The sequence below is a fragment of the Sabethes cyaneus genome, chromosome 2 (genome assembly GCF_943734655.1).
Source record: "Sabethes cyaneus chromosome 2, idSabCyanKW18_F2, whole genome shotgun sequence".
Lineage (NCBI taxonomy): Eukaryota > Metazoa > Arthropoda > Insecta > Diptera > Culicidae > Sabethes > Sabethes cyaneus.
In genome coordinates this window covers 232,504,376-232,532,280 of record NC_071354.1, presented here as the reverse complement: position 1 = coordinate 232,532,280, position 27,905 = coordinate 232,504,376, and the positions used below count along the sequence as shown (strand labels likewise).

At 37.0% G+C, this 27,905-nt stretch overlaps 1 protein-coding gene across 1 annotated transcript in view; it reads left to right on the top strand.

The window, feature by feature from the left end:
• The window catches only part of LOC128736779 (lysosome membrane protein 2), a 133,781-nt gene that overhangs the window by 9,134 nt on the left and 96,742 nt on the right, over positions 1 to 27,905 (top strand). The window lies entirely within an intron of this gene.

The following is a 27,905-nucleotide window of genomic DNA, read 5'->3' as shown; positions in this document are numbered from 1 at the left end:
GGCAAAGGTGAAGTCGTCAGTTATGAAAATTTAAAGGCAATATTCAATGACCATTACCAATGTTTCATATTTCCATTTGTTTAGGCGAACAGTTGTTGAACTTAGACCTTCTGTTCGGAATTATTAATTTAAAATTAATTCAATTTTTTGAAGTCGCAATAATCATAACTTAAGATATGTGTTTTTGTACGTTATTGTTGCTTGGAGAAATAAATTATATATTTAAGATCCTGTGTTTAAAAATACAATTCGCATATTTAAAAATGTCATCCAATTCTGTTTCACCAGTGTTCAAGGTTACCGGTTGAGAAACGGTCCAACCCATAATGAACGTAATTTCATACCGAATCAATCATTTCAACCCGCCTCATTCAGTATGTAAACTAGTGTCGATCGAACATTGAATATCACGGCGCCAAAGGCACTGCACTCACGCATTAATTTTGAGTTTCGATCAATGTCCACCGATAGATAACGCCCTTGCCCGAGAGTTGAACAACCTTTACGTATACTGGCCAGCTGTAATGGTTGTTTATTCAATCAACCACTGAACCAGCTTGGTCCAGTTCTAGGAGCGCTACTACGTTCTCTGACATCGGTGAGACCGGTTTCGAATGGCAGCGATTTGAAAGATAGAGTTGAAATCAACATTCTAAGATTCTTCTAGAAATTTACTAAAAATAGTATTTAAAAATTACGATCAACAAATCAACCATAAATTTCAAAAGCTCCCCAGACATGATGCGCAGCCAGATTATTACATAACTTTCCTACGCCAGTTCGCGTGTTGGTGAAAAATTCTTTCCAATCGGAGACGCCGCTAAAGTTGTTTAGCACAGTCGCGCCGTGCAGTATGGAAACAGGTTCAGTAGAACCGAGTGAGTGATAGATGTTGAAGATGCACAACGTTGCCTATCTATCCATCTATCTATCTACTTATCTATCTCCATGACACCGGTATCGAGATGGACGACAACGACTGCCAGTTAATTCGCGATCGATCCGCCCAGTCATGTTCGATGTCATAATCGCTTGAGCGCGGCACAGCACGGTACCTACCGATACTATATGTTGTGATAGTCCCTTCGATCGATCGTCGATCGTTTGGAGGCGCGCAAGTCAAGTTCACCCGTGAAGGGACCGGTTTACCGATAATCGCCGGAGGCGAACGGGAACGGGGGTGGCGCTGGTTGGTGTCTGCGCTGCGGTCGGTATAAGCAAGACGAACAACGTGACAAGTTTGAGGGTTCGTTCGCGCTGTTTCCTGGCTGGTTGAGGAGATAAGGTGTGATGGCGCTAATTTATTCGGTTCAACAAAACACACGCTGCTAAACAGTTCAGGATGATGAAGCTGCGCTGGAAAGCAATGCTGCTCATGTCCGGTCAGTCGGTCGGTCGGTCGGTTGCCAGCGGATGATTACCTAGTTTCGAGTCGTAAAGCAGAGAGTGTTCTAAGCGAGTATGAGTATCGGACGTTTCCGATTGCAGGTAATTTGCGTGCAACCTCTGTTCTACACTGGGTCGATCTTGTCAGTCGAAGTGAAATTTTCCGCTAATTTAGCCGGTAATGATCGGTAGCGTAGCTAGAGCGGTGCTCACTGGGGCGTGATGGAAATTTCAAACGGTAAAAAGAGGCTAAGGTAGTAAGTGAAAAAGTTTTATGAAATGCTACCGAGCACTTCCCAACAAGTTTCGACAACACCCTGCTGTGTGCTAGCGACTTACTCAACTTACTTACAACGTACTTGCGTGTAAGTTCTCATCGTATATCAATTTCGATATATTGCATGTTTTGCCACTTATATGCGTGGGAACATCTCACTCGGGAATCCCATCGTCGTCGTCGTCGTCGTTGTGGAAAGTTACACGTTTGTAGAATGTGTCTCATGTGTCGTCGTAAAACCCCCATTCAAGTTCAAGATCGACCCGCTCAGTATGGGAATCCGTTCGGCCATCAGCTGAGTCCTCGAATGGGTTCTTCTAACCGGATCAACCTTTGCTAGCAATCTTTCCCGTAGCGGCAAACGTTGGGCAAAAGCTGCAATAAGTTCGATTCAGAAATCAGAACCAAGGCGCATGCTCACCGATTGGCTGCACAACGTTTGTTTTGCGTGCCTTCGGAACGGCAGTCATGCTTCGCTGGCTTCTGGTATTTAACACTCTCTAGGTAGGTACTTCAATTAGTAGTGCGAAGCTAGTTGCACTGCAGCTAAACTCTTAAGTTGGCATTGCACAAAGGCTTGTTCCAATTTGCCCATCACACCATTTGCGAGGCAGCTTGTAGGGCAATCGGAATCGAAACTGCTGACGGTACAAAATTTCCGAGGCCATACATTGCGTAATGTCGTAAGCAGAGCTGATAGAACCGATACCGAGGCAGGACTTCCCCCGGGCCTAAGGACCGTCGTTGCCATGCGAAACCGACCACCGCTATTAAATCATATTTGTGTTATTACAATTACGGCTAATTTCCGACCGTCTGACCGACACTGTAGCTAATTTCTACATTACCTGCGAGCTGCTTATTTTTTGTTTCGATTTCTTTGTTTGGCGGTATTGCTCGGTATTTCAGATGGTTGTTAAGATGGTTGCAGTTTCGCTTTCGGCAGAGATGTTGCTGGTGGTGCATTAAGTAATACGCTCTAATTGCCGATTGGTTTGCCATTGATCGAGATTTTCGCGTCGCATCAAGTCGCAAGATGACCAGACACACACGTTGCCGTCGACCTTATTCTACTCTTCCTATGATGGTGTCGATCGACAACGGAATGGTTGCCAAGTGTAAGTGCGTGAAGGATTTTCCGCATCGTCGTAGTCGTCGGCGTCGCCGCCGTCGTCGTCTCACAGATGTGTGTTTGTTCTTTTGCGACTAACGTGTCGAGAACAAAGCCAAACCCGGAAGTTACTAACGCGGGTAGGGGTCGGGGTCATCGGTACGAGATGTACCGTTATTTGAGGCGATTTATGGGGTGCAATTTGATGCTAGTAATGTATCTTCCAATTGGTTTTAGCGATAATTTTATAGAGTGCTCCAGCGGGGTAGCAACGATGTGATTGATTCACGTTGTTTTATTGGAAAGCGTACCTTATAAAATTGTTGTTCTCGGAAAACTGAAAAGTTGGTAAGCTTTTTATATAAAAAAAAATTAAGGAACACAATGACGTTGGACTGAGTCCTCAACTTGTCACACTAATAAAAGTGATAAATTGAAACCGAAATATACTTTCTCACTTATTCATAAATTCTGCTACGAAACTCGAAAATAATTTCATGGAATTATTTCATTGAACTGAATATTTTTCCGGAAATGATAAGAAATATGTGGGTAAAATTAAGATTTATGGTCGAGTATTTCGAAGAAAAACCTTGCAATTCTATTCCAAATTCGCACTTTTTTGTAAAGAAAAAGAATGATAAAAATTACTAAGACCCTTTCCCCTTGATTTTAAACGATTCTTAGTTCTCTACATCTTTGCAATCAATTTGCTATTTACAACTCTCAAGAGTATTATTGTCAGGTAACAATTCAAGTACTGTTTCTCGTGCATTGCTTCACTTTTTGTGCAAATGTTGTTCTTCAGAATAGAAAGGTTCTATTGTCTGGTTTCTGTTTTTCGTTTTTCGTTTTTCGTTTTTCGTTTTTCGTTTTTCGTTTTTCGTTTTTCGTTTTTCGTTTTTTCGTTTTTCGTTTTTCGTTTTTTTGTTTTTCGTTTTTCGTTTTTCGTTTTTCGTTTTTCGTTTTTCATTTTTGTCTCTGGTTTTGTCATTTCACTGTCTTTGATACGTAATTGTCATTTATAGTTGTCTTTGTCTTTGTTATTTCCTTTTCCTTTTCCTTTTCCTTTTCCTTTTCCTTTTCCTTTTTCTTTTCCTTTTTCCTTTTCCTTTTCCTTTTCCTTTTCCTTTTCCTTTTCCTTTTCCTTTTCCTTTTCCTTTTTCCTTTTCCTTTTCCTTTTCCTTTTCCTTTTCCTTTTTCCTTTTCCTTTTCCTTTTCCTTTTCCTTTTCCTTTTCCTTTTCCTTTTCCTTTTCCTTTTCCTTTTCCTTTTCCTTTTCCTTTTCCTTTTCCTTTTCCTTTTCCTTTTCCTTTTCCTTTTCCTTTTCCTTTTCCTTTTCCTTTTCCTTTTCCTTTTCCTTTTCCTTTTCCTTTTCCTTTTCCTTTTTCCTTTTCCTTTTCCTTTTCCTTTTCCTTTTCCTTTCTCCTTTTCCTTTTCCTTTTCCTTTTCCTTTTCCTTTCCTTTTCCTTTTCCTTTTCCTTTTCCCTTTTCCTTTTCCTTTTCCTTGTCTTTTCCTTTCCTTTTCCTTTTCCTTTTCCTTTTCCTTTTCCTTTTCCTTTTCCTTTTCCTTTTCCTTTTCCTTTTCCTTTTCTTTCTTTTCCTTTTCCTTTTTCTTTTCCTTTTCCTTTTCCTTTTCCTTTTCCTTTTCCTTTTTCCTTTTCCTTTTTCCTTTTTTCCTTTTTCCTTTTTTCCTTTTTCCTTTTTTCCTTTTTCTTCCTTTTTCCTTTTTCCTTTTTCCTTTTTCCTTTTTTTCCTTTTTCCTTTTCCTTTTTTCCTTTTTCCTTTTTCCTTTTTTCCTTTTTCCTTTTTTTTCCTTTTTTCCTTTTTTCCTTTTTCCTTTTTTCCTTTTTTCCTTTTTCCTTTTTCCTTTTTCCTTTTTCCTTTTTCCTTTTTCCTTTTTCCTTTTTCCTTTTTCCTTTTTCCTTTTTCCTTTTTCCTTTTTCCTTTTTCCTTTTTCCTTTTTCCTTTTTCCTTTTTCCTTTTTCCTTTTTCCTTTTTCCTTTTTCCTTTTTCCTGTTTCCTTTTTCCTTTTTACTTTTTCCTTTTTCCTTTTTCCTTTTTTTTCCTTTTTCCTTTTTCCTTTTTCCTTTTTCCTTTTTCCTTTTACCTTTTTCCTTTTTAATTTTTTCTTTTTCCTTTTTCCTTTTTCCTTTTTCCTTTTTCCTTTTTCCTTTTTCCTTTTTCCTTTTTCCTTTTTTTCTTTTTCCTTTTTCCTTTTTCCTTTTTCCTTTTTCCTTTTTCCTTTTTCCTTTTTCCTTTTTCCTTTCTCCTTTTTCCTTTTTCCTTTCTCCTTTCTCTTTTCTCCTTTCTCCTTTTTCCTTTTTCCTTTTTCCTTTTTCCTTTCTCCTTTTTCCTTTTTCCTTTTTCTTTTTTCTTTTTCCTTTTGCCTTTTTCCTTCCTCCTTTTTCCTTTTTCCTTTTACCTTTTTCCTTCCTCCTGTTTCCTTTTTCTTGTTTTTGTCTCTGGTCTTTGATCTTTGCTCTTTGCTCTCTGCTCTTTGCTCTTTGCTCTTTGCTCTTTGCTCTTTGCTCTTTGCTCTTTGGTCTTTGGTCTTTGGTCTTTGGTCTTTGGTCTTTGGTCTTTGGTCTTTGGTCTTTGGTCTTTGGTCTTTGGTCTTTGGTCTTTGGTCTTTGGTCTTTGGTCTTTGGTCTTTGGTCTTTGGTCTTTGGTCTTTGGTCTTTGGTCTTTGGTCTTTGGTCTTTGGCCTTTGGTCTTTGGTCTTTGGTCTTTGGTCTTTGGTCTTTGGTCTTTGGTCTTTGGTCTTTGGTCTTTGGTCTTTGGTCTTTGGTCTTTGGTCTTTGGTCTTTGGTCTTTGGTCTTTGGTCTTTGGTCTTTGGTCTTTGGTCTTTGGTCTTTGGTCTTTGGTCTTTGGTCTTTGGTCTTTGGTCTTTGGTCTTTGGTCTTTGGTCTTTGGTCTTTGGTCTTTGGTCTTTGGTCTTTGGTCTTTGGTCTTTGGTCTTTGGTCTTTGGTCTTTGGTCTTTGGTCTTTGGTCTTTGGTCTTTGGTCTTTGGTCTTTGGTCTTTGGTCTTTGGTCTTTGGTCTTTGGTCTTTGGTCTTTGGTCTTTGGTCTTTGGTCTTTGGTCTTTGGTCTTTGGTCTTTGGTCTTTGGTCTTTGGTCTTTGGTCTTTGGTCTTTGGTCTTTGGTCTTTGGTCTTTGGTCTTTGGTCTTTGGTCTTTGGTCTTTGGTCTTTGGTCTTTGGTCTTTGGTCTTTGGTCTTTGGTCTTTGGTCTTTGGACTTTGGTCTTTGGTCTTTGGTCTTTGGTCTTTGGTCTTTGGTCTTTGGTCTTTGGTCTTTGGTCTTTGGACTTTGGTCTTTGGTCTTTGGTCTTTGGTCTTTGGACTATGGTCTTTGGACTTTGGTCTTTGGTCTTTGGTCTTTGGTCTTTGGACTTTGGTCTTTGGTCTTTGGTCTTTGGTCTTTGGTCTTTGGTCTTTGGTCTTTGGTCTTTGGTCTTTGGTCTTTGGTCTTTGGTCTTTGGTCTTTGGTCTTTGGTCTTTGGTCTTTGGTCTTTGGTCTTTGGTCTTTGGTCTTTGGTCTTTGGTCTTTGGTCTTTGGTCTTTGGTCTTTGGTCTTTGGTCTTTGGTCTTTGGTCTTTGGTCTTTGGTCTTTGGTCTTTGGTCTTTGGTCTTTGGTCTTTGGTCTTTAGTCTTTGTTCTTTGGTCTTTGGTCTTTGGTCTTTGGTCTTTGGTCTTTGGTCTTTGGTCTTTGGTCTTTGGTCTTTGGTCTTTGGTCTTTGGTCTTTGGTCTTTGTTCTTTGGTCTTTGGTCTTTGGTCTTTGGTCTTTGGTCTTTGGTCTTTGGTCTTTGGTCTTTGGGCTTTGGTCTTTGGTCTTTGGTCTTTGGTCTTTGGTCTTTGGTCTTTGGTCTTTGGTCTTTGGTCTTTGGTCTTTGGTCTTTGGTCTTTGGTCTTTGGTCTTTGGTCTTTGGTCTTTGGTCTTTGGTCTTTGGTCTTTGGTCTTTGGTCTTTGGTCTTTGGTCTTTGGTCTTTGGTCTTTGGTCTTTGGACACATTCCAGCGTTACGAGACACAATTAGCACCTATTGTTACCGTGTGAATCGCCTCCTGTTTCACCACCTCAATGTTTTGGCAAATATCTTGTAAAATAGTTGTTTAAAACATTGATGAAACAGGAGCTGATCTGCATAGTAGGGATAGTGTCCCGTAACACTGGAATGTGTCTTTGGGCTTTGTCTTTGTCATGGTCTTTGTCTTTTTATTGTTTTTTGCTTCGTTATTTTTCCTCTATTTTATTTTCCTTTAATTTACTCTTTTTTACCTTTCCTTCTGAGATTCTTTTTTTCTTGTTTTTTAAATTACTCCAGTTTATCTTATGGTGAGTTTGTGAGTGTAACATTAGCAAGATCGCATTTTTCACAAAAAAAATAATCTTTCATTCTCGATTGCACTATCAACATAGAGTAAGCGTACCAGTAGTGGTTCATTTAGTAGTAAAATTTCAATTTTTTGGTCAAAATACATTGAGATCAGAATAAATATACATGCACAAGCATACGATATGCTTGAAACATTCTTAATCTTACTAAAAATGATTGTGGGAATCATTAAAAATTCTAATTTAGTAGAAGAAAAAAATTTTTTCTACCATCATTTGTTTACCTATAATGGTGGTATGGTTCGTATTAAGGTCCCTAGAGTGGAGGCATCGTGCACCCATTATGGAAGCAACACATTAAGCATTCAATTACTGCAGTTGAAATTTTTACAAACTGGCTTTGCCTATTTGTATGAAATTATGTACTCCCCGGAAGAAAATAGCCATAGCACGAAGATAAAAATTAACAGTAGTAACAGTAGGATACAAAATGTGGTAAAAACAATAAAACTTATCGTCAGAAAAGATGACCAAACCATCAAACTTATTGTAGTCCGCCATTACATTCATGGTTTTGACGAATTCTACCATAAAAATGACGGGTTGTTAAGTATCTTAACAATAAAAAAATCAATTTTTTCGCGAACATAAATTTTCATTTACAGTGAAAGTTATCGTCCTTTTATGGTAATTTTTTTTAAGCGTAAAAACCATATATAATTAAAAAAGCAGTAAATTTGTGATGAAATATGGCAAATTCTATTCCATAAAATAAGAAGAAGAAAAAAAGAATTTGAGACACTTTTACAATAAATTTACTATAAGTTTCATTGTCCACAATAAAAACTGTTACAGACGCATTGTTTCTACTACAAAATTTAATGTAATTTTTTTTTCGGGTCACTTTATATGCTCGACGGATTTAAATTTCTTCAATTCCTAAATAAATAATAATCAGAAAATCTTAACAAAACCAGCGGAATATTTCTATTAATTTCATTTTACCGCTAAGAGAAGAGACTTTATTTCGAGTGAACCTGTATAACCCAGGAACAAAAAAAAAACGTTATTTAGAAGTATAATTACATTACATTACATTACATCTATACCTATAAAGAAGGATTTCTGTCTGTCTGTCTGTCTGTCTGTCTGTCTGTCTGTCTGTCTGTCCTGTGTTCCTTATAGAATCAAAAACTACTGAACCAATCGGCGTGAAAATTTGCATGTAGAGGTTTTTGGGGCCAGGAAAGGTTTTAGTGATGGTTAGAGACCCCTCCCCCCACTAAGAGGGGGGGCTCCCATACAAATGAAATGTGGGTGTTTTCGGTGACAAGAATTTATTCTAGGGTAATTTGAGACCCCTCCCCTCTTTATAAGGGGAATTATAACTCCTCTCCTCTTTAAGAGGGGGGGTTTTCATACAAATTTCCTCATAACTCGAGAACTAATCAAGCAAATAGAACCAAATTTGGCATGTGAAAGTTTTCGAGGGCAAGAAAATTTTCTATGTTGAATTAGGACCCCTCCTCACTTTAAGAGGGGGGGCTCCTGTACAAATGAAATACCAATTTCCTCATAACTCTAGAACTAATCAAGCAAATGGAACCAAATTTGGCATGTGTGTGTTTTTGAAGACAAAATTTTTTTCTATGATGAATTGGGACCCCTCCCTACTTTAAGTGGGGGGGGGGTCCTATACAAACGAAATACAAATTTCCTTATAACTCGAGAGCTAATCCAGCAAATGGAACCAAATTTGGTATGTAGGTGTTTTTGGAGGCAAGAATTTTTTCTATGATGAATAAGAACCTCTCCCCACTTTAGGAGGGGGGGCTCCTATACAAATGAAATACAAATTTCCTCATAACTCGAGAACTAATCAAGCAAATAGAACCAAATTTGGCATGTGGGTGTTTTCGGTGACAAGAATTTATTCTATGGTAAATTGAGACCCCTCCCTCTTTATAAGGGGAATTGTAACTCCTCTCCCCTTTAAGAGGGGGGGCTTCCATACAAATTTCCTCATAACTCGAGAACTAATCAAGCAAATGGAACCAAATTTGGCATGTGAAGGTTTTCGAGGGCAGGAAAATTTTCTACGGTGAATTAGGACCCCTCCCCACTCTAAGAGGGGGGCTCCTGTACAAATGAAATACAAATTTCCTCCTAACTCGAGAACTAATCAAGCAAATAGAACAACATTTGGCATGTGGGTGTTTTTTTTGGTGACAAGAATTTATTCTATGGTGAATTGAGACCCCTCCCCTCTTTATAAGAGGAATTATAACTCCTCTCCCCTTTAAGAGGGGGGGCTTCCATACAAATTTCCTCATAACTCGAGAACTAATCAAGCAAATGCAACCAAATTTGGCATGTGAAGGTTTTCGAGAGCAAGAAAATTTTCTATGGTGAATTAGGACCCCTCCCCACTTTAAGAGGAGGGGCTCCTGTACAAATGAAATACAAATTTCCTCATAACTCGAGAACTAATCAAGCGAATTGAACCAAATTTGGCATATGTGTGTTTTTGGAGACAATTTTTTTTTCAATGATGAATTGGGACCCCTCCCCACTTTAGGAGGGAGGGTCCTATACAAACGAAATACAAATTTCCTCATAACTCGAGAACTAATCCAGCAAATGGAACCAAATTTGGCGTGTAGGTGTTTTTGGAGGCAAGAATTTTTTCTGTGATGAATTAGGACCTCTTCCCACATTAGGAGGGGGGGCTCCAATACAAATGAAATACAAATTTCCCCATAACTCGAGAACTAATCAAGCAAATAGAACCAAATTCGGCATGTGGAGGTTTTTGGAGGCAAAAATATTTTCTACGGTGAATTAGGATCCTTCCACACTTCAAGAGGGGGGGCTTCTACACAAATGAAATACAAATTTCCTCATAATTCGAGAACTAATCAAGCAAATGGAACCATATTTGGCATGTGGGTGTTTTTGGAGGCAACCATTTTTCCCATTATGAATTAGGACTTCTTACCTTTTTAGGAGGGGGGGGGGCTCCCATTCAAACGAAATACAAATTTGCTCATAACTTTAGAACTAATCAAGCAAATGGAACCAAATTTGGCATGTGAGAGTTTTAGATGGCAGAATTTTTTTTCTGTGGTGTATTACGACCCCTTTCCCTTTTAAGAGGGTGGGCTCCCATACAAATGAAATACAAATTTCCTTATAATTTGAGTACTAATCAAGCAAATGGAACCAAATTTAGCATGTAGGAGATTTTTGAGTCTTGAATTTATTTTATGATAGTTAGAGACCTCTCACCCCTGTGGTAGGGGGGTATGGACTCTCATACAAATAAAACAGAAATTTTTGCGAAACTCAAAAACTAATCCAACTCGAGAAATTCGAGACTCTTCCATAAAACATTAATCAATAACAAGACCACAAAAACTATCTATAGTAACACTAGATCATTCAGGACGAGCCGGTCGCGAGTGTTGCCGGTGACCCGCCGTCGGAAGCGCCGCCCACTGGGGGGCTTGCAAAACTCGAGATAGTGACAAAGATCATCCGAGATTCATGATTTATGTACAACACAGGTTAATTTGTGGCAATACGAAGTTTGTCGGGTCAGCTAGTATCTCATAAAAGGCATATTTTATTCAAGCGCCACCACTATTGGTTCTATCTCCACTAAGAGTACGCTTACCCTAATGATTTCAGAAGAAAATAAATCGAGTTTAGCTTTTTGTCGGCTAACGAGCAGGCCAAATTCTTTATTCAGCTCGTTTCTTTACTTTTAACCTGTTGTTTCTCTCTTCTGTTCTCTGTGGTCTTCAACTCTTCTGATAAAAGTGACATCTCCAGCTACTTCGCCGTATTTTCCTAAATTTTTACACTCCAGAGGATGTTTTGATTGTTTTGACACACTTCTTCAATTTAAGGTTGACAACCCGGAAAAAAATAACCATAACACGAAGATAAAAAATATGGTAACAGTGGGATATAAAATACTGTTAAAACAATAAAATTTATCGTCTGAAACGACAACCAAACTATCAAACTTATTGTTGTCTACCATAATTTTCATGGTTTTCTGAAGTAGTACCATAAAAATGACGAGTTGTTAAGTATCTTAACAAAAAAAAATCTAGTTTTTTCGCGAAAAAAAATTTTCATTTACAGTAAAAGTTATCGTCCTTTTATGGTAATTTTTTTAGGCCAAAAAACAAAATTCCCGTAAAAAATATACATTAAATTTTGTAGTAGAAACAATGCGCCTAGAACAGTTTTTATTGTGGACAATGAAACTTATGGTAAATTTATTCTAAAAGTGTTTCAATTTCAAATTTTATTCATATTTTTGTTTCTTATTTTATGAAATAGAGTAACGATTCTATAGCATAAAATAAGAGACAAAAATATTAATAAAATTTGATTTTGAGGGACTTTTACAATAAAATTACCATAAGTTTCAATGTTCACATTAAAACCTGTTGTAGATGCATTTTTTTTACTACAAAATTTAATGTAAATTTTTTTTCGGGAAATACCCGACATTTTTCGATGAGATAAAAATCTGGACAATTTGGCAGATCGATACTTCATTCATTGGCAAAATTATCTCCTAAAAACACATCTCCTCGTACCTACAGTTGTCCAACCATAGTTCCTCCAGTGATGAAAACTGTTTCGTGGAATGCTGTTCCAACATTTCGTGTTTCATTGCAGTACAATTGTATAGACCGTTTTCTAGTTTGTTCATTTCGTAACTAAAATGCTCGGAATTTTTCTTTCTGACTATAAAATCGAATCATAACAAACTTTACTTGCACTAGCAGGTGATTAATAAATCTCCTTTTGCTTCGCTTTGCTGCTGAACAAAATCTTGCTTTGCTTTTAAATGCTGATGATTGAAATGATACGGTATGCAATCATGAAAAAAAGTACATAGAATACTTTATTTGAAAAGCATAATCCATATCCATCAAAAGGAAATCAATAGAGCTGATTTGAAATAGACTCGGCTCGCAGTTGGTTCAATGGGGTTCGTCACTTCAGCAGTCTATTGTCCTAGTCCATTGAGCAAATCAATGAAAACTTATTGGTAAATATTCTTAGTTTGTCACTAGTATTAGCTTAGCGGCTCTGAATGAATGGTTTTTGTCTTCTAGTTTTTATGTTGAAGCAATTCACAAGCGAGTAACTGACAAAGCAAACAAAATTGAATTTTAAGTGTAGAATAAATACGTGATAAATGTTCACGAGAAGATGCAAAAGTGTTGACTGGCTAATATATAAATTATCGAATTTTTATCGAATTGTTTTTCACCTTCGATTAGTCATTTTTGCAAACAAAAAAACAGGAAATAACTTCCGACAACTTTGAACTCTGTTTTGGTAATGTGTAGGTCATCCATCGAAAAAAAAAATATGAAAATTTATGAATAAACCATTTAGAGAAGCATTTGAAAATGGCAATCGTAAAATGTGGCACTAATCAACACAAGCCAACTGTATGCATATTAAATTATCGAATTAGCAACGCCTTTTCCACTCACGGAAACACATTCGAATCGAACATACCAGTAGGGGTAAAAGCTTCTGCTCGATCGTTTTCGAATCACAACACGGAGGAGACGTTGCTCTCGCAGCAATCTGACCGTGAGCCTTTTAGCATGACAACTTAAACACACTTTCGTGTCACTCGAACGGAAGCAACAACAGCGACTCGACAGTCGACAGTTAGGTAGAAAGATTTGCAAATTGTTTGCTTTATTTAGTAGACACGCCCGGCGTCGTGTGGCGTCTCCATCGTCGTCGTCGTCGTCGTCGTCGTCGTCGGGCAGTCTATTCCGGGCGAGCTTACTAATAGCATAGGCTACACATGTTGCTATCTTTGCGCGTAATCTGCTGCGTAATCGATACATCATTTAGCGCAAATCATCTTTCCTCGAAAGCGAGCTTCCGAGCCCTGCACCCACGACTTAACTGGTGTGGAAATGTTAACATTTCCTGCTTCGTTGCGAACTCTTAGAATGTTTTTGATGGAAAACATTTGAATGCTAAGCAAAATATGTAATCACTTCCACCTTAGCTACATTATGAAGTAAATTATACACAATTTCGAAGTAGATGATCAATCTTTCGGGATTTCCACAATAGTGGTTACATTATTGAAAAGGTGAATTTCTCAGAATAGAATGCATGGAATTAAGTTTTGTTACTTGACAAGTTTTCAAGTCAAATATACACGATATTGATGCATAATGCATATCACCTGAGATCAAACCAAATCAACTCGAGCGAGCGAGGAAGTCCACTTTTAATAAACTGAGTTTAGAAGTGGCACTTCAAAGTCAGTAGGAATAATAATTACGTGGGAAGCAACTAAACTATAAGCTTTTGCATCAGCGGTGCAGTAGATAAACTACTTTGGATTCCGTTTTTGCTTTCTTTCTTCTTCTGCTTTAAGCCAATTGGCCAACCAAACCAACTGTTAAAGCAAGAACCGGCAAACGAGAAAATTGATTATTTACACGAATCAGTAACAAGTGCACATGAAGTAGCAAGTTGTGTTTGGAAAATAAATGCCGCAGAATGAACGAAACACCCGTCTAAAATGACTAGGTTTTGTTGTGAATTTCATAATTCATTAAATTTGTGCTATATATCAGCAGAACGACAGAAAGTCTTAAAAAATAGGGCAAATGATTTAGAATGAGCCTTGTCAAATTCTGTTTGAAAATGGACCTATTATACCATCTATATGTCAAAACTTTGTATCATTTTTTGCCCTTTTCTTTGTATTAAGTTAATTGTACATATGTAAATATTCAATACTAGAATTAAAATTATAGCTCAAACCGTTTTGTTGCTACGCATTTCCAAATGTTTGCTTTTCGTGGTATTTTGGCAGTCACCATATAGTATTTTCAAATTGTTTACACTCGAAACCTCGTAGGTTTAGACTGGACTGGAAAATCTATTATCCGTAGGATGACGATTTTATTACTAGCGACGCCTAAGTGTACATTTCGTTTTCGAATCTTGACCTTCTGTTTTTTTTTTTCGACAGATTTCTCAGCCAGCTGTTACAGTACAGGACAATTGCGTGGATAGTGCTACGATATTATTGACTTTAACAGCCTCTCCCAGCTGAGATGCGAACATATGACGACTGGCTTATTAGACCAGCGTCCTACTTCCTGGCCACCTGGAAGGAATTTATTATTACTTATCACAAAAATACCGTTAATTTGGAAAATGAGGAAGTGTCTAGTGCGAAGTGGTAAACTTGCCGTTGCGACATCCGGCAATAGACTACCTGTTTCTATCGCGCTGACCGAGTAGATAACAATCTATCTCCTCAGCGGCAGAAACAAAGAGTAATCATACAAAAAATAATATCGTCACCGAGGCGAGGTTTCTGGTGCGTCTGTGGAATGATAGAATTATGAGGATAGGAACAAAATTAGTAAAGCTGTGGCAGTAGTTTAGAACAATAGAACATTCGGCCGGCAGCTGAAATGGCGTGGGTTGAAGACCCACCTGCCATTGGACAACCCAATGTATTTTTGGTCTATACAGTAATGTTCCGATTTTGTCAACTCCTGATTTTGCCAGCCTATAAATTTTGTTTAACTTTTGTGCTTTTAAACATAATTATAATACTTATTAGCCTACTTGAAAGTATTGTGATTCTCTGAGGAGAGTTTTGAATAAAATGATGCCTTCTTGCGTGTAATTTGGGGTCAAAATTAGGGTATTTTTATAGAAAAAACTTTAGATTTCCTTAACAAGCAAAGATAGAGGCATATTTCATTCATTAATGTTGTGTATTTTTACTATTTGTACAACTTTGTAAAACATGAAAAAGTCATACAACAACTACAAAAATAGCTAAAATAGAAAAACTGATTTTAACGATTTTTCATTTATGAGAAACAGGATTTATGTCTTTACTGAAGAGATAGAAGGTTACTGTCTTCAGCAAAATTTCTTGTAATAACATGCTGTAAAACTTTGCTGAACACATCATTGTGTTATATTGAAACTGAAGAAAAATAAATTATTTATTGCACTTTTAGGGGGATTAACCAAAATTTAAATTCCACTTGACGATAGAGCTTTTAATTCTAAGAAACTCTTTCAAAGGTTCTATAAACCTAAAACCAAGTTTTCCTGCCCTAAGCTAATGTGCTTCAAAAAAGGTTCAGGACCAATGTGCGGAGCCCGGATCATTGAGCTTTCGGTTGACCAATTGAGGGTTTAAATTTAATTTTTAGTAGAAGTCTTCGATATTGCAAGGTCTTAAGTCTTGAATTTAAAAAACAAATTCGAAAAAAAATTTCCCGATTTGGTCAGTTTCCCCCTTTTGTTAGCCCAAAATTCAACATGGTTCTGACAAAATCGGAACATTACTGTACATCGAAAATTTTCCAGTTCATCCAATTTTATCATTCTTCGTACCAGACATACCTAGAAAAATAGAGTTTATAACTTGACTGTGTGAAACTGGATTTAAAAGTAAAATTGAAATTGGACTAGAAATAAAACTTACGACTTGGATTAAACTTGGATTAAATTGGACTTGAAATTGAAACTGACTTAGGCTTGGAATCGGACTTAAAATTGGATTTGAAACGAAAGTTGAAAAAATGGAATTCAAAATGGACTTGAGATTAGACGTGGAAATACATGGACATGAACATGGACATGTAATTAGGATTGACATATATCGTCTTACTTCCTTACACGTTTCACCTCTCTTCTGTTCCTTTTCCTGTTTTCCGGTCAGGTTTTTCCATTTTTTGTTTTGTTTTTTCTTCTTCTCTGTACCGGTTTCATGGTTTTTTGCTCTTACTTTGCTTCTTTTTGCTTGCGTTTTATTTCCTCTCGTTTTTTCTGTCTCTGTTTTCTGTTTCATTGTTCCATTTTTCTTCATTTCTTGCCCCATGTTTCTTATTTGCATATTTTCTCTTGTTTTTCACTTATTTTTTTTTAATTTTCTTATCCTTTTTCCGTTCAGTTTCTTCCCATGTTGTGTTTCCAGTTTTCATCTGCTTGTTCTCATTTTTCGTTTCCGTCTGTTTCAATTTTCCTCTTTTAGATGTCCCATTTTTTCACATTTTTGTCCAAATTTAGCTCCCTTTTACTGAAAGGCTACTGAAAGGAGAAGCTGAAAGACAGTTTTGCTTTATTATTTGGTCCGTATTTCCTGTCTTTCTTCTTTTTCAGTCCCATTTTCCCATGCCATTCTCATACCATTTGGTCCCATCTTTCTCCTTCTATATCTCGTGTGACCCATTTTCCTTGGTTTCTCTGTCGGTTTTTTCTCTCTCGCTACGCTTATGTACCCTTTTCGTTTCAACTGTTTTCTGTTTTGCTTTCTTGTCTCTTTTCTCCTATTTTCTCTTCCGTTTTTCCCGTTTTTCTGCACGCTGTTTCTTCTTTCTCTTGTTTTCCTGTCCCGTTTTTCGCCCATTTCCTCTGGATATTGTCCTTTCCATTCCATTTTTCGTCTATTTTCTTCCATTTTCAGGGTGTATACCCCGTTAGGCATGAATACATTAGGCATAATGGACGATAGGCATAATTTATGGTAAGCAATATGCCGTTAGCTTGCAAGAGGTCCAATCGATTCGGTTTGAAAAAGCATTGCATATAGGGTGAATCGCATTACCAACAAAAGGACTAAATAACAACTGGAATAGTAGTTTTAATGGCCGAAATGCGACACACAAATGGACGAAATACACCTGACCGAATGTCACAGAAAATATTCGCGGCCTTCGACCTGTCCAAAGGTTAAATATATACTGTATTACTGGCCTTACTCACTACCGATTATTTGGACTCGGCCAAGGCATAACTCCTGCTAGTCAGTAAACTAAGAAAAATGCAAGCACCTAAATAGAGGAGATTTCTGCGGGAAGGCTTTCCTCCCCCCGGCAGTCTCGCCCTGTATCATTTGAAATGAAACTCGTAGCATATATTTTACGGAACTTTGCCAAAAGGTCGTCATGTTTAATGTTTTCTGCCAAATGGTCTCTATGTTTATACCAATTATCGCGATGGGACATGTGATGAAAAGACGCCATCTTATATTGAAAAGAGTAATTGGAAGTGCTAGGTATTACCCTTTTAGTGTTCGTGGGTTTTCCACCCGCCAACAGAAAAATTAGCAAAATGACTAGTGAAAGAAGTGTAATTATAGTGTAGTGAAATTTTGCAATTATCCTTAATGTGAACATTATGTAGTATAATTTTAGTAGAATAAAACGGAAAACCTCCTAGCTAAACTCGTTTTCTTTTTTAAATAATTTTAAATTTTAAATATTTTAACATTATTCCTTAATAGCACTAGAATGACCAAAGGCCAACAAAAAATTAATTAAGAACATGACAAACATACCGAGAATCCAGAAAGTAAAAGATGACACACGCGGAGAAATCATTCCCGTGCGGTAAGTTTGTGAACTTGTAAATCTCTTGCCCCTGCCTCAAACCCGTGCGCTTAACATTGCATTGCTGAGGTGGCACACGCTGATCAACTCGCAACTCTACCGGTCTCCCCCATTTAGGTGAGTGAGATTCCATCCGTTGTTGAGCTGATCATCGCTGTTTTGCTACCCCCACAGCTTCGGCGATCTCGTTGAGAAGAAATTTACATCGACTGAGGTGCAGAGGAAATACCGCGAAGTTTTCCTCGTCCGTCCGGGTATCGATTTCTCACAATTCCAAGCGGGTGGCTTGTTTGTGGCTTCTGGGAGGCTGTGGCGGGGAAGATAATAGTACTCTTTTGACCTCCTCCTTCTGTGGTACGATACAAAAATTGGCAGCCAGCGCAACAACAACAACAACAAGCGGCTTGCTTAAATGATGTGCAGTCCTAATTATTGTTGGTCGCCGCCGAGGGCTGACCCAATCGGAGCGGCAAGTTCAAGTTGATATTTTCTTTTGCGGTCCGGGCGGTGATTTACGTCCTGCCGTCGATCGCCATCTACGGTTGCGGGCAATTCTGGCCTTCACTTTTTAATCCGAGCATGCAAGATATTCGAGGATTTCATTTCTGGTAATTGTTACCAACCACTAAAGAATTTTAATTAGGTGCCGCACAGAAGATAACCAAATAACGTGCTCGTAATATTAACCAATCTGTTTGGGTTGAAACGTACCTATATTGTTTAGACTTTAGAGGGAATTGTTCAATCGCAAAACAGACTGTAAAGTTTATTTTCATTCACGAGCTACGTGTAATTGCGGCAGTCGTGTGCATCTCTGTAAGCAACAATGAAAAGAGATGTTAATTCAAGCCCCGCTGGGGCGGCGGTCGGTCTTGCTCCATTCAAGAAAAACCATCTATGTTATCTAATAATGGCTGATGCCTTTCAGATGCGTACTCACATGGAACTCCATAAAACGAGACACGTGCCCAGCCTCAGATCATGATCGTGTTTCTTTACCTTACCAGACAGATAGGTAGATAGGCAGACAAGCATTCCAACAGTCTTTTTGGTTTGACGCGGGACAATTATTGCACTGCTTAGTTCATCATATGCAAGATTTGGTGTTGATTATTTCACGCTAAGGTAATTTCAACTGTACGGGGCGATCAAAACAGTAAGACACCATTTAAATAAATCACACAGGCGGAGTACTTTACACGGTGTTGCATAACGTAACGTTCCAGATGGACGGCCCGGTCCCGCCGGGTTAGAAATGGAGAGTGATAACTTGACTCACTTAACCGTATGCTGTTGTACTAAGCTATGAAGGAGAACTTTAAACTTAAGCACCCCGCCTAAGAACCCTTAGACTGTCAGCAAATAAGTCAATTGTCGGTTGAATGTCAAGTAGCGTTTGTTCAGAACCGTCAGTAGCGAGTCGTTATTGATTATTATTATTTCTGATTAGCGGCGAGCAGTTGCCTACGATTCTATTTCGAAAATTTACTTCAAGCCGATGATGTACTTAATCTACGTTCGTTTGTTGTCTTTATCGCACGACACCGCATCCATTTTCTCAACCATAAAGCAACATCGAACAAGGGGCTGAGCAATTGAAACAAAAATACTTGAACGGTATGATCATCACAGAGAGATGGTAGTGTGGTACCGGTATGTGTATTATAACCTTGCCGTACGGGTACTGTTTTAGCGTTGATTACTTGTGCAAGCTATGTGTTAATATTGCAAGTTTTGTAATAAATTATCTTGACCGGTCTCATTGGACAGCTACAAAAAATAATGTCAATAAAGTTAGTTCTTTTTTGATCAGGCTCCAAAGCTTTCAATGCGTGTAGTTTTTAATGGACTATCAAGTGAAGTGACAAAAATAGTAGAGCTCATATAAATCAAAATGTGGCAACGCGAAAGTTGAGTGCATTATGGCCGTTTTGCTACTGGCCTAATAGCCTATAGAGCCAGTTGCGACGATTGTGCTCCGTTCATCACATTTAACCACATATCCTAGAACCTTGAAGGTGTCTATAAAGTAAGATCCTAAACAGTGTTTCCTACAAAAAGAATCTAGCAGAATCAACATGTTTAGTAGAGGAGTCCATTGTATAGACGCTTCAGAAAAATCAATACTTTAATTTGTTTTTTGCTTGTAAAAATCTGCGACCAACAATTAGGTCTTTTGCTGTATATTTCTTTGCACTGACTTTATGGCCTCATTAGATTAACGAGCATGATTGAAAATATTTTTTCAAGACCTACCAACTGGGCAATTATACAAACGGGAAATTTTTCGTAACTATTACGACACACTGTCGGATCGAAGGGGTTTCAGTCGGATCGGAACCCCTAATTTCAAGTTCAGAGCAAAGCCCTAATAATATTTGGCAGGGCAGTCTTTTGAGAAATTTATCAAGACTGAGGTTTGATGTTTTCCCGACGTTTCGACGCTTTGTTGGTTGTCTTTTTCAAGGGGTAATATCATTTACGTCATTTTGGATTTGAAATTAGACTTTAAATTGGATTTGAAATTAAACTTGAAATTATACTTAACATTTTATTTGAAATTTGCCTCATATTGGACTTAAGGGGGCATAATACTTTTTACACCATATTTTTTGCCTAATTTCAAATATTTTATTCTCGATGACGCGAAAAGCGAATCGATTCGGGTTTTTTGCATTCCAAACATTGCACTTTATACTAATACTTATAATTTTGTTTGCATATGTGAACCTTTTCCCCTCTCCCCTGCGGCTCCTTGAACATGATCGTTCGAAAAAAAACATGATTTGCGGTACCATGGATTGGCGCTGGGGGTCTTATCCGAATTGAAAAATTCCAAAACGACATGAAAGTATATTAAATTATCTCGTGTTTGACCCATCCTCTTTTTAAAGTTCGAACGCATAACAAAATGGCGGACATTCAAACATAAAAGTAAGGTTTTTAGTCGAAAAAATTGACTTTAAACATTTCTAAAAAATACAAAAATAGTAATATCAAAAAAAGGATGGGTCAAACACTAGATAATTTTGATAATTTTAAAACAAAAAAAGAATCATGAGAATTGCTTAAGCCGTTCTTGAGAGATTTATGGTACCGACTTTCAAAACTTGTTTCGAGAAAAACAACGTTGAACTTTTTATTCGCCGTGTAATCGCTCCAGACATGCGCGGTACAAATAGCTGTAACTTTGTTAATTTTTGGAATTCATTGAAATGACTCGAAACACATATGGTCAAAATGTTAATCTTTCGAAATAATCAATAAAAAAAAATTCGATTTTTTTAAGTTGAAAAAGTACTATGCCCCCTTAACATAGGCTGGGCTGGAAAATGAGCTCAAATTAGACTTGAAACTAAACTTGAAATTTAATTTGAAACTGGACTTGAACTAACATTGGAACTGGACCTGAAATTGAAGTTCAAACTGGAACTATTTTTACCCAATTTTATTTGCTTATCGCAACAATAGCTGCTTAATATATTAAAAACTGCGAAGGTGAGGCACATATTCACAGACGGATTACCGATGGATCGAGAGGTAGTCCGTCTCTTGCTGCTCGTGATGATAAAAACGGTAAAGAACACGGGCGAAAACGTGATAAAAACTGAACAAGCGGGATAGAAAACGAGAAAAAAGCGAGAGAAAAATCGGTACAAAAAAAAATAAAAACGGAGGAAAAATCGTGACTTAATCGGAGGGATAACTATACATAAAAAGAAAAAAAAATGGAAAAGAAGAAAACTGCAGTAAAAAGGGGAAACAAGACAAAAAGGAGGATACTGGACAGAAAAAAGGGAGAACGGAAGAAAAAAGCAGCAAATTGAGAGAAAAGATAGATAATTGAAAAAGAAAACGAGAGAAACGAGGTTGAAAATGAGGAAAAAGGAGAAAAAACGAAACCAAAAAACATAAAATGGGGCAGAAAAGGAAAAGTAAACACCAAACGGGTGCCGGAAAATTCAGAAACAAGTACAAAAAAAGAGGAAAATATAGAGAAAAATAAGAAGACCTAAAACAACATGGAAATAACGCTGTTTACGACAGAAAACAAGAAACGAAGTGACAGAAAATGAGAAAAAGCATAACATAATAAGAGAGAAAACGGAACAGACGAAAGCCAAAAAAATTGAAAAGGAGTTTACTGGACAAAAACCAACAAACGAGACTGAAAAAGTAGATAAATGGACCTGAAAATTGATGCGCAACGATAGGTAATTAGGTATACTGGCTTCAAGCCTACGAACATTAGGCATAATTAACTTTAGGCATAATGGACGATAGGCATAATGGACGATAGGCATAATTTTTCTATCCTGTGAATACGCGCTTGAGCCAATCATTGCTCCGTTACAATACAGTGAGAACCAGGATTGCCCATTTAGCATAAAGTTATTTGGCATAAGGCTATAAAACATTATCGTAATCATGAGGGTTCGTTTAGGATGAATACTTTTGTATTAACGGCCATTTGGTATAATCCAGTCGCAATACAATGAAAACAGAACCGCCCGGTTTGCTTTGAGGTACGATGCTGGTCTAACAAGCCAGTCGTTGTGTGTTCAATTCCCGTCCAAAATTTTCTCAAAAAGACATTATTGATGGTAGAGATTAACCACATTTGCAAAGTAATGAAAATTGAAAGATTGATATTTATTCAAAACAGCTGGTGCAGATAGAAAACTGATGTTATATCCGGAATTCGAAAACTATTTTACGTTACAATCAACAGAAATTATGTCATTGTACGACAATTTTCTTTTGTACTATTGACTTGGCTCTAATCTTGTAGAAGATATTAGAAAATGCTGCATAGTGGAAAATGGCCAAACAATTAAACTGAAATAGTTAGAGAAAAAACCAGTTGTTTATTTTCACATATGTTTGAAATAAAATTTCAAGCTTTCAGAACTGGCCAAGTTTGATTTTTTCCGTTTGCCCGTTTTTGAGATATTCTACAGGTATACCTCCATAGTACGTACCCTCGTTAGTACGTACCCTCGATAATACGTACCCTCCATAATACGTACATTTTGCCTCGATAGTACGTACATTTTCCAAAAATGATTTTTTTAGTTTCTATATAAAGCAGAAACATTTTTATGAATATTTATGAGTCAATACAAGCAAATGCGTTTTCAATAATTATAAATTTTTGAATAATATTAGTTATTTCTATAATGTAAAAAACCATTATTTTAAAATTAAAAACAGTTCTTAAATAGTAAATTTATCAAATATGCGTTCTAAATAACAGTTATTTAAGCATTCCGGGCAGACTCATGGTCGCTACTAGATTTTGCAGATTTTTGCTCAGAGAATTCACCTTTTCTGCGATTCGCATTCTTCCCAACTGCGACGGGAGAATATATGTTGTCGTCATTATACAAGAATTATTTTACTTTCTTCGGAGAAAAAATTACGTTACACTAGTAATTAAACTATCCACATTAATTTGGTTGTAAAGTTAAACACAAATGCATTTCTTTCTCAGAATTTCGAAGATTGGACAATTATGCTTTTATTTACAAGCGTTTGCTAAATAAAAGCATGTCTGTCTCACATGTATTTTTTAAAATTTTTAACAGTACATGGTGGAAGATAGTTCCTATGCTAATGTATGCGCAACCGGAACGCTCTAATAATATTTCAGGACTTTAATATCGTGATTAAAGAAGTCAAGAAAGACGTCGCGGTCTGGTTTCGAAATACACAATTTATAAGTCCCAATATCTCGAAGGCATTCGAAAGACTATATTCAAAAAAGGACAGCTTCACTGCTAAATACAAACTTGATGAAGTTTGAATTTCGAACTTCAAGTATGCTCTGCTGTCGAAAAAACAACACGAGCTATTTTTTTGAAAACTTCTCAAATGAAAAAAAAATCACCATAAAGGACATTGTGCAATCGAAACGTAGAGAAAAGTCGCTCTATCAAATACTCTTCTCCCTGTCATCGCCGAAGAAAATTGTGCCTGTGTGAAATCTTTGCCGATTAAGAAAAAATCGTCGTAGAACTTTGATATAAACTTAGAAATAAATATTACTGTTATATTATCTTTTTGTTAAGATATTATCACACTCAATAGAGGCGAAAATTAAAAGAATATTGTTACCTAAATTGGCAAAAGAAAATGTTTATAATGGACAATATTATTATGGGACAGTTATGCTTTTATTTTGCATATGGAACTGTTCGTGTTTGATATTTTTTGGAAAATTTTTCGAACAAAGTCCGTCTAAATTACAGTTTGTAAGGTAAATTAGGATATAAATAAGCTACTTCCGTATTTTTCTCAAAATCGATCAATATTCACATGGGATAGGTATGTTTTCCTACGCAGATAAGCAGCCTTATAGGAACTTCCCCAATTTACGCAGCCTACAGCTGAAGCTTCGATTATTGTAGTTAACTATTTTCTGTTCATAGCACTCACTCAGCTTATTGTCCAGCATATAGACTGGAAGCTCACTCGATTGATATTAGTGGATTTGGAATGAAATATCCCGAATGACGGCTATTGAGCTCCTCTTGTCATGTTTCCTTATTCTAGCATATATTTACAACTATGTACCAAACCTTTACCTAGATTTATTCGATTAAAATATGTAAATTTTCAATTTGAGAGAGAATTTTGAAAAAATAGGTATTTTTGGATTCCTTTTAGTTTACTTTTCAACTCTTTTTTAACATTTGTAGTTTTTTTTTCCAAAATAATTTAACTAAGATCATTATTTATTTTATAATATCTGATCTGATCTACCTAATTTGGAAGTTTTAGACAATATTTAGTATAATAAAAATAATACTTTACCTTAAAAATTGTGATTCGATAGTACGTACGCTAAACGATGTGCGGGTGTACGTACTATCGAGGTTAACCTGTATTCTGAAAAAGACTAAAAAACACAGGAAAAACGTTAGAACTCGTTATACGTATGAGTTTTCAACATACAATGTTCTACAAAAATTTGTCTTTTAATAAGAGAAACAACTTTGTAGAACATTATGATGCAATAAAACCATTAAATTTGAAGTAATTAGCGAAAAAGTGATTTTCGAGAGGTTTTTATTTAAAACGCCCTGTAAGATAGAAACTATAAAAAATACGCCTACTGTGTCTTTGGCAAAGTTACTTACATAATCTTTAGCTACAACTTTGTCGAAGGAATTATCCTTCTATCTCTTATCTACAAAAAGTTTTTATGTGTCACATTAATTACCTTCTAGAGTTGAACAAATTTGCTGAAAATTGCAGGGAGCTATTATGAATAGCTAAAGTAAATTTCCACTTAGTTTTCGCTTCTGGACCACTGTGCATTGGTATAAACATAAGGGACCATTTGGCAGAAAACATTTGGCATGACGACCTTTTGGCAAAGTTCCGTAAAATTTTATTTCAAATGATATAGGGTGAGACAGCCGGGGGGAGGAAAGCCTTCCCGCGGAAATCTCCTCTATTTAGGTGCTTGCATTTTTCTAAGTTTACTGACTAGCAGGAGGTATGCCTTGGCCGAGTCCGTATGAGCGGTGGTGAGTATATTTAACATTTGGACAGGTCGAAGGCCGTGAATATTTTCTGTAACATACGGCCATGTGTGTTTCGTCCATTTTTGAGTCACGTTTCGGCCATTAGATCGACTCTGATAATAAAAGTTGGTTAATAGTACGAAAATGAACGTTTGCTGTACGAATTCTTTCGTTGTTTTCTACCACGAAGTAGATTCGTAAAATAAGTCCTGAATGTTTCGTGTATCTGAACAAAGCTATATTCGTACATTTTACAGAATGATTCGTAGATTTTACGAATGTACGAAAAAGCTCACGTTAAAAATAGTACTAGATTACACTATTTTCCGATAGGTGTCAGTATTCATTACCGGCACCTATCGAAAAATAGCGAAATTTCTTTTATCTCAAAAAAAAGCTGATTTTATCGGGAATCGAACTGAGCTCGTTTGTCATATACTATGCCAGTTGTTATTACGTCCTTTTGTTGGTAATGCGATTAACCCTATATGCAATGCTTTTTTAAACTGAATCGATTGGACCTCTTGCAAGCTAACGGCATATTGCTTACCATAAATTATGCCTATCGTCCATTATGCCTAATGTAAAAAAAAGCAAAGCCATGGGTTTATACCGTCTTTAGACATTACCCTTCTTTATCGACAGACTTCGCAGCCGGCTGTTAGAATACAGGAAAATTACGGGGCCAGTGCAACAATCCTACTGACTCTAACTAGCAAGCACCGCCTAGCCGAGATTCGAACATACGACGACTGGCTTGTTAGACCAGCATCGTACCTCGAAGCTAACTGGGCGGCTAGGCATTATGCCTAATGTATTCATGCCTAATGGGGTATACCCCCTGAAAATGGAAGAAAAATGGAACGTAAAAGACAATATCCAGAGGAAATGCGCGAAAAACGGGACAGGAAAAGAAGAGAAAGAAGAAACAGCGAGCAGAAAAAGGAAAAACGGAAGAGAAAAGAGCACTCTTTTTTGCAAAACAGAACATAAAACAGACAAATGAAACGAAAAGGGTACAGAAGCGTAGCGAGAGGAAAATAACCGACAGAGGAACCAAGGAAAATGTGTCAAACTTGATATAAAAGGAGAGAGATGGGACCAAATAGTATGGGAATGGCATGGGAAAATGGGACAGAAAATGAAGAAATGGAAATACAGGAAATACGGACCAAATTATAAAGCAAAACTGTCAACAAAAGGAACATTACTAAAAAAGGAAAGACTTTCAGTAAAGGGAAAAAAGGGAGCCAAAACCGGATAAAAACGTGAAAAATGGGACATCTAAAAGAGGAAAATTGAAACAGATGGAAACGAGAAACGAGAACAAGGAGATGAAAACTGGAAACACAATATTGGAAGAAAATGGACGGAAAAAGGATAAGAAAATTACAAAAAAAAACAAAAGAAAAAATCGAACTGAAAATAAGAAACATGGGGCAAGAAATGAAGAAAAATGGAACAATGAAACAGAAAACAGAGACAGAAAAACGAGAGGAAATAAAACAGAAGCCAAAAGAAAAAAAGTAAAAGCAAAAAACCATGAAACCGGTACACAGAAGAAGAAAAAACAAAACAAAAACTGGGAAAAACCTGACTGGAAAACAGAAAAAGGAACAGAAGAGAGGTGAAACGTGTAACGAAGTAAGACCATATATGTCAATCCTAATTACATGTCCATGTCCATGTCCATGTTCATGTCCATGTCCATGTTCATGTCCATGTCCATGTATTTCCACGTCTAATCTCAAGTCCATTTTGAATTCCATTTTTAAGTTCAGTTTCGAGCATAATTCTCCATGTCGAGTTTCAACTTTCATTTCAAATCCAATTTTAAGTCCGATTCCAAGCCTAAGTCAGTTTCAATTTGAAGTCCAATTTAATCCAAGTTTAATCCAAGTCCAAGTTTAATTTCTAGTCTAATTTCAATTTTACTTTTAAATCCAGTTTCATACAGTCAAGTTATAAACTCTTTTTTCTAGCTATGTTTGGTACGAAGAATGATAAAATTGGATGAACTGGAAAATTTTCAATATACAATAATGTTCCGATTTTATCAACCCCATGTTGAATTTTGGGCTGACAAAAGGGGGGGGGTCGCTGGTCAATCGTCGAGTACAATTACGGGCAATCGCACTGACTACGGGATCAGTCTTAGACTCATCACAAACTGAGCAAAAATCTATAAAATCATACCTTCGAGGGATAAGTACGTGTAAAGCTGCACGGCAGGTCAAACAATCTCACCTTTGGCCCCGGATCCAATCACACCGAAAAACGTTTACATTTAACAAACGCCCATCGGGCGAAAAGGCTTAGATCGGACGGTAAGGGTCGATCACGATCCTCAAAGAAAACCTTTTTCTACAGTTAAGTGTCCATCGTTCGGATCTTCGGGCGGTTTTAAATCCAACATAAAAAAACACTTAAGATGATGTCAGCAAGAGAGATCATAATCATATTGCGCCTTTTTGATTCGCACGTACCAAGATAACGAATCATTTGTATGATTTTGTGATTCAACAGCTAGATGGGTACGAAGCTCCCGACGTATAAATAACAATTGCGCAATCCTTCGTGCATCGTAAAATGCTGCGACAGAACTGTAAGTGCGCTTACGCGGCACAACATTTAATTGGATTGGCTCTGCTTGGTGGCATTCCGGGTAAAAAGTTGTATATGCTGCAGAAAGAACCTTCAAATTTATTAGACTAGCTACCGACATCGATTAGAATCCTACGTTGGAGCGAAAGACTGGTTATTCCGATGCACGGCTCTCAAAACAACATAAATTGTGTAATTCCAGAAGGTTGTGTTCATGGAAAA